We start from the raw sequence: 8,253 nt of genomic DNA, 5'->3' as shown, positions 1-8,253 counted from the left end.
CAATCTTATCTTTTTGTGTGACGGGTGTGGTCCACTACAATTTTTTAAGATGAAATTTGGGGAGGGGGGGGGACCGTTCTGTTTTGTTTAAAAAATGGGGCTCGTCCGGTTCGATGATCGTGGAGAAGAAGAAGGGGCCCTATTTATCTATGAATAGCGCGGTATATAACTGCGCTATACATATATAGCGCGGTTATATACAGCGCTATACATAGCTGTCATATCAGCCCAGCATAGCGAGGTTCTTTAATGCGTTATATATATATAGAGAGAAAGAGAGATAGAATGGTCACTCTTTTTTTTTACACGCATTTATGTCACACTTATCCAAAAGAACCACAAATGGATTCTGGACTCGTTTTCTTACAGGATTATCAAGGAAAATTATTTCATCTCCATTTTGCTTGCTTTTTCTTTTCTTTGGTGAATATGAGAGTGATTGGATTTATTATGTGACAATTGATAGTATAATCAATTGCTGATAAACTGATGGTAAATATTAGTCTATATATAGAGCTTTTGTTGTGTTCCAATAATTAAAGAAGCGGAATTTTTACATTCCTATCCCACTTATGAAACCTTTTTACCCTACATGTTTAAGGTTTCACTTAATTACATTTAGCATACCAAATTACCATTTATATACCATATCTAATTAAGGTTATAATTAATGTGATATTTTATACTCCTTAATTTAAGCACTTCCGTTATTTGACAGTACTAAGTACTAATCCTCTCTTTCTCTCTCCTAACCCCTCATCCCCATACCCCCCGCGTTCATTTGTACCCTCCCACGCTTATTCCTCCATTTTTCTTCTTCTGTAACCACTATCTTTACCTCTAAATTCAAATAAAATCCAGTAAACCCTACAAACAAATTCCTATCCTCATTTTTATTTACTTGAAGTTTATCAATGAAGATCAAGCAAGGTTCGAAAACGAGTCTGGCTGGAGAAAGGAGATTGAAACTCCTAATCGTGCTTTTATCATTTTGAAACTCCTGGAGAAAGGATTCGGAAAGCAAGAAACTTATCATTTTGCTTTTATTTCTGTAACCAAACGATAATTCCTAATCGTGCAGACAAGTCTGGCTGGAGAAAGGAGATTGAAACTCTTCGAAGAAGAAGAAGAAGACATATTTCCAGAAATTGTAGATAAATTGTAGAATTGTAGAAAAATTATAGATAAATTGTAGACTGTTTTTTGCAGAAGATTTTGTAGAAGCTTTAGTCGTTTTGGATTTGTGAAAACAGAAAACAATACATCTACAATCAGAATACAAATAATCTACAATTTATCTACAAGATATCTACAAATTGGATACATTGAATTTTAATATCCCAATTCCAATTTCAATTGTAGCATAATTGGCATTTTCGACATAATTGTAGAAGATTTGTAGAAGTTTTAGTCTTCCCAATCTACAATTTATCTACAATTCTACAATTTATCTACAATTTCTGGAAATATGTCTTCTTCTTGTTGTTCGAGTTTCAATCTGAAATTCAGTCAAAACAGAGTCTAATCTTCACCAAAACCCCTCAAAATTGAGATATAAACTCCAAATCATATTCCCGATTATTTTCAACAACACCCAATCCAAACAAATAATGATTTTTGAAAACCCAAATTTGAATTCAAAGTTTTCAAGCTTTTTAATGGCTATCAATGGTGGAAAATATATGGAAGAACAGATGAAGATGAATTTGAAGAACAGAAATCTCCTTTCCGTTTCAAAATTACGCAGCTTCCAGATCTCCTTTACGTTTTAAATTTCAAATTTAATTTGGAATAAATCAATCCCAGATTTTGTAGCTGATTTTTCGCGCCAATAAATGGCAGATTCTGCCTAATAAACGATTGGTATATAAATTGTAGTTAAAGTGTGGACTGGGCGGGTAATATACAAACTATGCACATTTTCGGTAATAAGGTTTCAAATATGGTATAGTTAGGAAAAAATCCCTAAAGAAGCGTAGGTGTATGTTGTGGGCCTTTAATTTGGTCCAAAAACTTAGGTAAAAAAACGAGTCAATAGTGGGACATGGCAGTCTGAAAATGGTGGGACTTAGGGAAAGGGAGCATGCATGTGTATTGATGAGAAGTTGAAAAGGCAAAAAAACTTAGTTCCAAATTAAAACTATGTTTTTCTGTCTAATAATACTACTATTTCTGAGATGTTTCTCCTTCATTAGTTTGCATTTGGAAGTTTTTAGACATGTTCTCGTGTTGGCTAATGAAGAGAAAATAATAAATAAGAAAAAAGAAATATTTTTTTCTAAGCATAAAACCGTTGGGACTTAAATTGTTTGGAGACTTTTGGTTTGGTTTTGCGTAGTTGGAACAACCTATCATCATCAACGGACAACCAAATTGCCGTTAGAGGAAAAAAAAAAGGTTATTTATTTTATTTTTGGTCATAGACGAGATCTAGACTGATCGAATCTCACTTGGATATGATTGATGATAGGCTATAATTGCATATTTTAGTCGTTTATTACAATCGAATTTACTGCACTTTAATTGAGTTTGCGCTTTAATCGCTAGTGTTTTGCACTAATTGTGTGTTTTATGCCTTGTAGGTGTGATTCCGAGCTATATAGATGTTATGGAATGAATTTAAGTGATTTGAAGCTTTGAAGTCTGAGTAAAAGCTCAAGGAATTAAGCCGGGATCGTGTTCGGGGGTCAAATTTGATAATTAAGTACGAACGAAGACTTGAGGAGGCATATTGCGCACTGTCTAGTAAAATAGACATAACTTTTTGCTCAGAACTCCATTTGGGCTCCACAATATATGGTTAAAAAGCTAACTCAAAGGGCTACAACTTTCATGTTTTACGTTTTCCCAAATTCCAACGGAACAGGGTGAAAAACCGCGGTTCCACCGCGACCGCGGCAGAACCGCGGTAGAAGATGGTCGCGGACAACTGAAGAATCAGAGGGCATGTTTGGCCGCGGTTCCACCGTGACCGCGGCAAAACCGCGGCAGGAGGCGGAAATTTCAGGGACTTATGTGCAAAATACGGGATTTTAAGCCCTAAACCCTATATTAAACCAAGGAAGCCGGCCAAGAAAAGGAGGGGACATATATTGGACATAGATTCGACCTAAGGAGGCAAGAACACAATGGGAGCAAGGCGGAGAATTCTTCTACGAGTTTTTCCTTCCTCTTCCTATTTTTCATTGTTGGTTATGACTTTTAGTATTGTAGTTTTACATACTATTATGAATAGCTAATTTGTTATCTAGAGTTTTGATAGAACCTTTTGTAGGATAAATTCTTGTTATGTTTTTATATAATTGAGCCATAGCTTTTCTCTATTTGTTCAATTACGTTTATATTGTGGTTGGTTGAAGAGCTCTCAATTAGCTGTGCCTATTTAGTATGCATAACTCGGGAGAGATTGCATATTTAGATAATTGTTGAACAACACCACTCCCAGAGTATATGAGGGATCAATAACCGAGGGTTTAAAGGCGGGATTAGGGATAACGAAGCTTTGGGTGCGATCTGAAGTGAGCTGTATTAAAAGCCAGCTAGCGTAGCTCGGGAGAGTGCATCTAGTAAATTGTCGTAATTACTCGGGAGAGATTTATTGTAATAAGAGTGATCATGATCGGTAGAGAATACTTAGGCGAAATTATAGAAGACATAGCGGGAAGGATTCCGAAAATTGGGGAAATCATAACTCTAGACCTCCTTAATCTTTTCTCTAACCCTCAGTATCGTTAGTTGTTAATTTACTATTTTAATTTGTTAGTTAATTAGTTAAACACAAGAATCTTAATATCTATAAGTTAGGAATTGTTCAAGCTTGTCTTCTTCGTGATAGTGAACAGCTGTAGCTAAACCTTAGTTCTCTGTGGGATTCGACTCCGGACTTGTAAACCGGATTATATTTGCAGCGACCGCATTGTCCTTTTTATAAGGCATAGTTGGGCGTGATCAAATTTTGGCGCCGTTGCCGGGGAACTAACGGTGTAGTTGTAGGTGTACATATTGCTAGGTTTCAAGTTTGAACTTTTATTTTATTATTTGTTTTTTTTTAATTTTTTATTTTTATTTTTTATTTGAGAAACATGGCATCATGGAATTATGAGAATTTAGATGTTGGTAATTCTACTTTTAATCCTCCTTATGCATGTTGTGAAGAAAACCACTCAGGGCAAAATTATCAAAATATTCCCGAGAGCGAGTTTTGTGCACCAACTCAATCTTATGTGTGGAATGTGTGTGATATGTGTGGTGGTCAAGATGGTCACTTTCACGGTTGTGCTTATATTTCTTACCTTCCCCCAACCCCTTACTTTGATGGTTCTTCTTTTTCTGGTGAAGTTAATAGGAACAAAGAACCTAGGGAAGCTGACCTAAAGAAGCTCGAAGATATGTTAAAGTGCATTTTGGAACAACAGAGTAAATTACTACTGCGATAGAAAGGCAGGAGGAAACTATTGACAACTTGAAAGTTCACATGAGTCAACTGGTTGAAGTTTTTAATGCTCAACAAGCCAATATTGTGAATAGTATCCAAGAAGAGCGTGAATTAGATACAGAAATTGATGAGCTAGAGGAGGAGGCTAGAGTAGAACACCAACAATCAATCACACTAGATTTTGAGGATGTCGATGTTGTAGAAGAGATACTAGAGTCAACCAAGGATATTGAGGATACATATTTAGTTGACTCTATTGTCATTAGTGTTGAGAATGTAGATAGTCCCAATGTTCATGTAGTTGAGCGCATTGGTCCTCACTCCAAGCATTTTTCCACATTGTGTTTAGATGATGATATGGAAATAGAGTCGTCCGAGCCATTTGAGGAGTCAAGGAATGAGGAACAAAGTGCTTACATTCTGGAATTCTTCTTGCCAGAAAGTCGGGATTACACACCTCATATAAAGGCCAAGAAGTGCAGAATACTACATTATTTTATTGGGCCAGTCAGATTCGTTCCACCACCCCAGGAGCATGATCATAGAGCAGAATCAAAACTTGGGGTCCGATTCATAAGTTCAAAGTGGAGGCAGAAAGTGATTCACGTCGTGCCGCGACGTTAAATCAAGCGCTTGTTGGGAGGCAACCCTAACTTTATTGGCTTTTCTTTTATTTATTTTTTTATTTTTTATTTTTTTAATTGTATTATTTTTGTAGTGCCAATTTTTTTATTTTCTAGGAGCATGGAAAGCAAAGGTATTGGAAGAATGCAACAGCAAACCAAATGGTTGGAACTAAGTGTGAGGTACCCGCACGAAGGACCAAGCTGGGGAGAAGTCTGAGTACCCCATGAGCTGTAGTGCTTCGGCCTTTGGCCTACCAGGGAGTCTCTTTTACCCTTTTTATTAGTTATGGTGTGCATTGGAGACAATGCAAAATTTTAAGTGTGGGGTGAGGAGATCGTCTGGGTGACTTTCTATGCTATTTTAGTTGTGTTAGTTTGATAATTTTTTTAAAAAACAAAATCGGACTTTTCCCGACGATGGATCTATTAGACAATTTTCTTGAGGGATTTAAGTCTAAAAAAAAAGATTTTCTTTTGTTAGGTAGTGTAATAATTCCCCCTTGGTTTTTCTTTGTGCCGCGGTTCTTTTCCAAGGGTTTTGTTTGAACCGGGTGTAGTTAATTTTTTTTAGGAATAGGAGCCATTGTGTTGAGTTTTGAATTGAAGCAATATCTCTTGACTTGGTTATGCCTTGAGAACAGTGAGTACTTTGGTTGTGACGCTTAGGCTCAGTTTTTGACTCTTGTAGAAGTACCTTAAATTGTATGATTTTAACTTTGCTTAACTGCTTTGACTAGAGTGTCTTGATGAATCCAATCTTGAGTGAGTTATGTGCCATGTGTGTGTGAGGTTTAGGTGTTATTCTGTGCATTGCATTTGATGCCTAGAACTTGTCCCGTGTGTTTGCAAAGCGAAATAGTAGTTTTGTTCAGTCTTGGAAGTGATATAGGCATTTCTTGTTGAGCCATATATACATATTTTAGTTGCCTAATTATTATGTATCGTAGTTAACCCCTTTGAGCCTGTAATCCTGTTTCTTTGGCAACCACATTACAAGCCTTACCCATTTGTTTGAATTAATCATCTATTTGAACCATTGTACCCTCTCATGAGCACTTAAATTGTTTATGAACTTTGTAAAAGTTAAAGTGTGGGGTGGTTGGTTTGGCTTTTGAGTGGAACTAATGAAATAAGGAGAAAGGTGCACTGTTTTGAAAAAGGAAGAGCCACTTGAATTGAAAAAAAAATATAGTTGGATTGTTAAAAAAAAAAAATCTTGATAAGTGGTGGCTCTTGACGTAAGTGTGCTTAAAGAAGTATGGGGTAATATAAATTGATGTGAAGGTGGAGTTTTGGTTTGACATAAGTATGGGGTTTACATGTTAAAATGTATGTATTAAAGTGCTTAGGGAGGTGTAGTCACTCTTATATCTAAATGTATCTTACCCGTCCCGTAGCCTACATTACAACCAAATAAAGTCCTAATTGATCCAAGATTGAATGAGCTCGATTAGTGGAGTAGTACACTACGGCAAGCTTATGGTGCATCTTTTGTGGCATATGAATGTTATTTCTGAGAGTGAGTGAATTCTTTCTATCTTGAGTTCCTAAGTGTTCTTAAATTTTATTGTGTGGAACTACTCTCTTTTGTTGTGTGAGGGCACTTGATTCATGAAGGAAAGGTAATGTCAGTGACCTCTATATTAGAGTAAGTGGGTGAGTTGTGAATAACGTGTGTTACTTGTGAGTCAAATCTTGAGGTGAAGACGTTACGCTTTTGTGCTTAGTCTATTTTAAATACTCTTGGTGTGATGAGTTAGGAGAATTGTTTAAAAAGGTTGTGTCTATAAAAAAAGTGTAGTTTGATTGCTCGAGGACGAGCAATGGTTTAAGTGTGGGGTGTTGATGATAGGCTATAATTGCATATTTTAGTCGCTTATTACACTCGAATTTACTGCACTTTAATTGAGTTTGCGCTTTAATCGCTAGTGTTTTGCACTAATTGTGTGTTTTATGCCTTGTAGGTGTGATTCCGAGCTATATAGATGTTATGGAATGAATTTAAGTAATTTGAAGCTTTGAAGTCTGAGTAAAAGCTCAAGGAATTAAGCCGGGATCGTGTTCGGGGGTCAAATTTGATAATTAAGTACGAACGAAGACTTGAGGAGGCATATTGCGCACTGTCTAGTAAAATAGACATAACATTTTTCTCAGAACTCCATTTTGGCTCCACAATATATGGTTAGAAAGGTAACTCAAAGGGCTACAACTTTCATGTTTTACGTTTTCCCAAATTCCAAACGGAACAGGGTGAAAAACCGCGGTTTTGCCGCGACCGCGGCAGAACCGCGGCAGAACCGCGGTGGAAGGCAGTTTCTGAAGAATGAAGAATCCGCGAGGGCGTTTGGCCGCGGTTCCACCGCGATCGCGGTGAAACCGCGGTGGGAAGCGTAAATTTCAGGGGCTAAAGTGTAAAACATGGGATTTTAAGTCCTAAACCCTATATAAAACAAAGGAGGCCGACCTAGAACAGGAGGGGACATATTTTGGACACAAATTAGACCTAAGGAGGCGGAGAGACACTACTTCAGGGTTAGACAACACCCTTGGAGGCAAGAACACATTGGGAGCAAGGCGGAGAATTCTTCTACGAGTTTTTCCTTCCTCTTCCTATTTTTCATTGTTGGTTATGACTTTTAGTATTATAGTTTTACATACTATTATGAATAGCTAATTTGTTATCTAGAGTTTGATAGAACCTTTTGTAGGATAAATTCTTGTTATGTTTTTATATAATTTAGCCATAGCTTTTCTCTATTTGTTCAACTACGTTTATATTGTGGTTGGTTGAAGAGCTCTCAATTAGCTGTGCCTATTTAGTATGCATAACTCGGGAGAGAGTGCATATTTAGGTAATTGTTAAACAACACCACTCCCAGAGTATATGAGGGATCAATAACCGAGGGTTTAAAAGTGGGATTAGGGATAACGAAGCCTTGGGTGCGATCTGAAGTGAGCTGTATTAAAAGCCAGCTAGCGTAGCTCGGGAGAGTGCGTCTAGCAAATTATCGTAATTACTCGGGAGAGATTTACGGTAATAAGAGTGCTCATGATCGGTAGAGAATACTTGCTTTACATACTATTATGAATAGCTAATTTGTTATCTAGAGTTTGATAGAACCTTTTGTAGGATAAATTCTTGTTATGTTTTTATATAATTTAGCCATAGCTTTTCTCTATTTGTTCAAACTA

Source organism: Nicotiana attenuata, unplaced genomic scaffold, assembly GCF_001879085.1.
Source record: "Nicotiana attenuata strain UT unplaced genomic scaffold, NIATTr2, whole genome shotgun sequence".
Classification (NCBI taxonomy): domain Eukaryota; kingdom Viridiplantae; phylum Streptophyta; class Magnoliopsida; order Solanales; family Solanaceae; genus Nicotiana; species Nicotiana attenuata.
The sequence above is the reverse complement of the archived record's forward strand: the minus strand, read 5'-3'. Positions refer to the sequence as shown.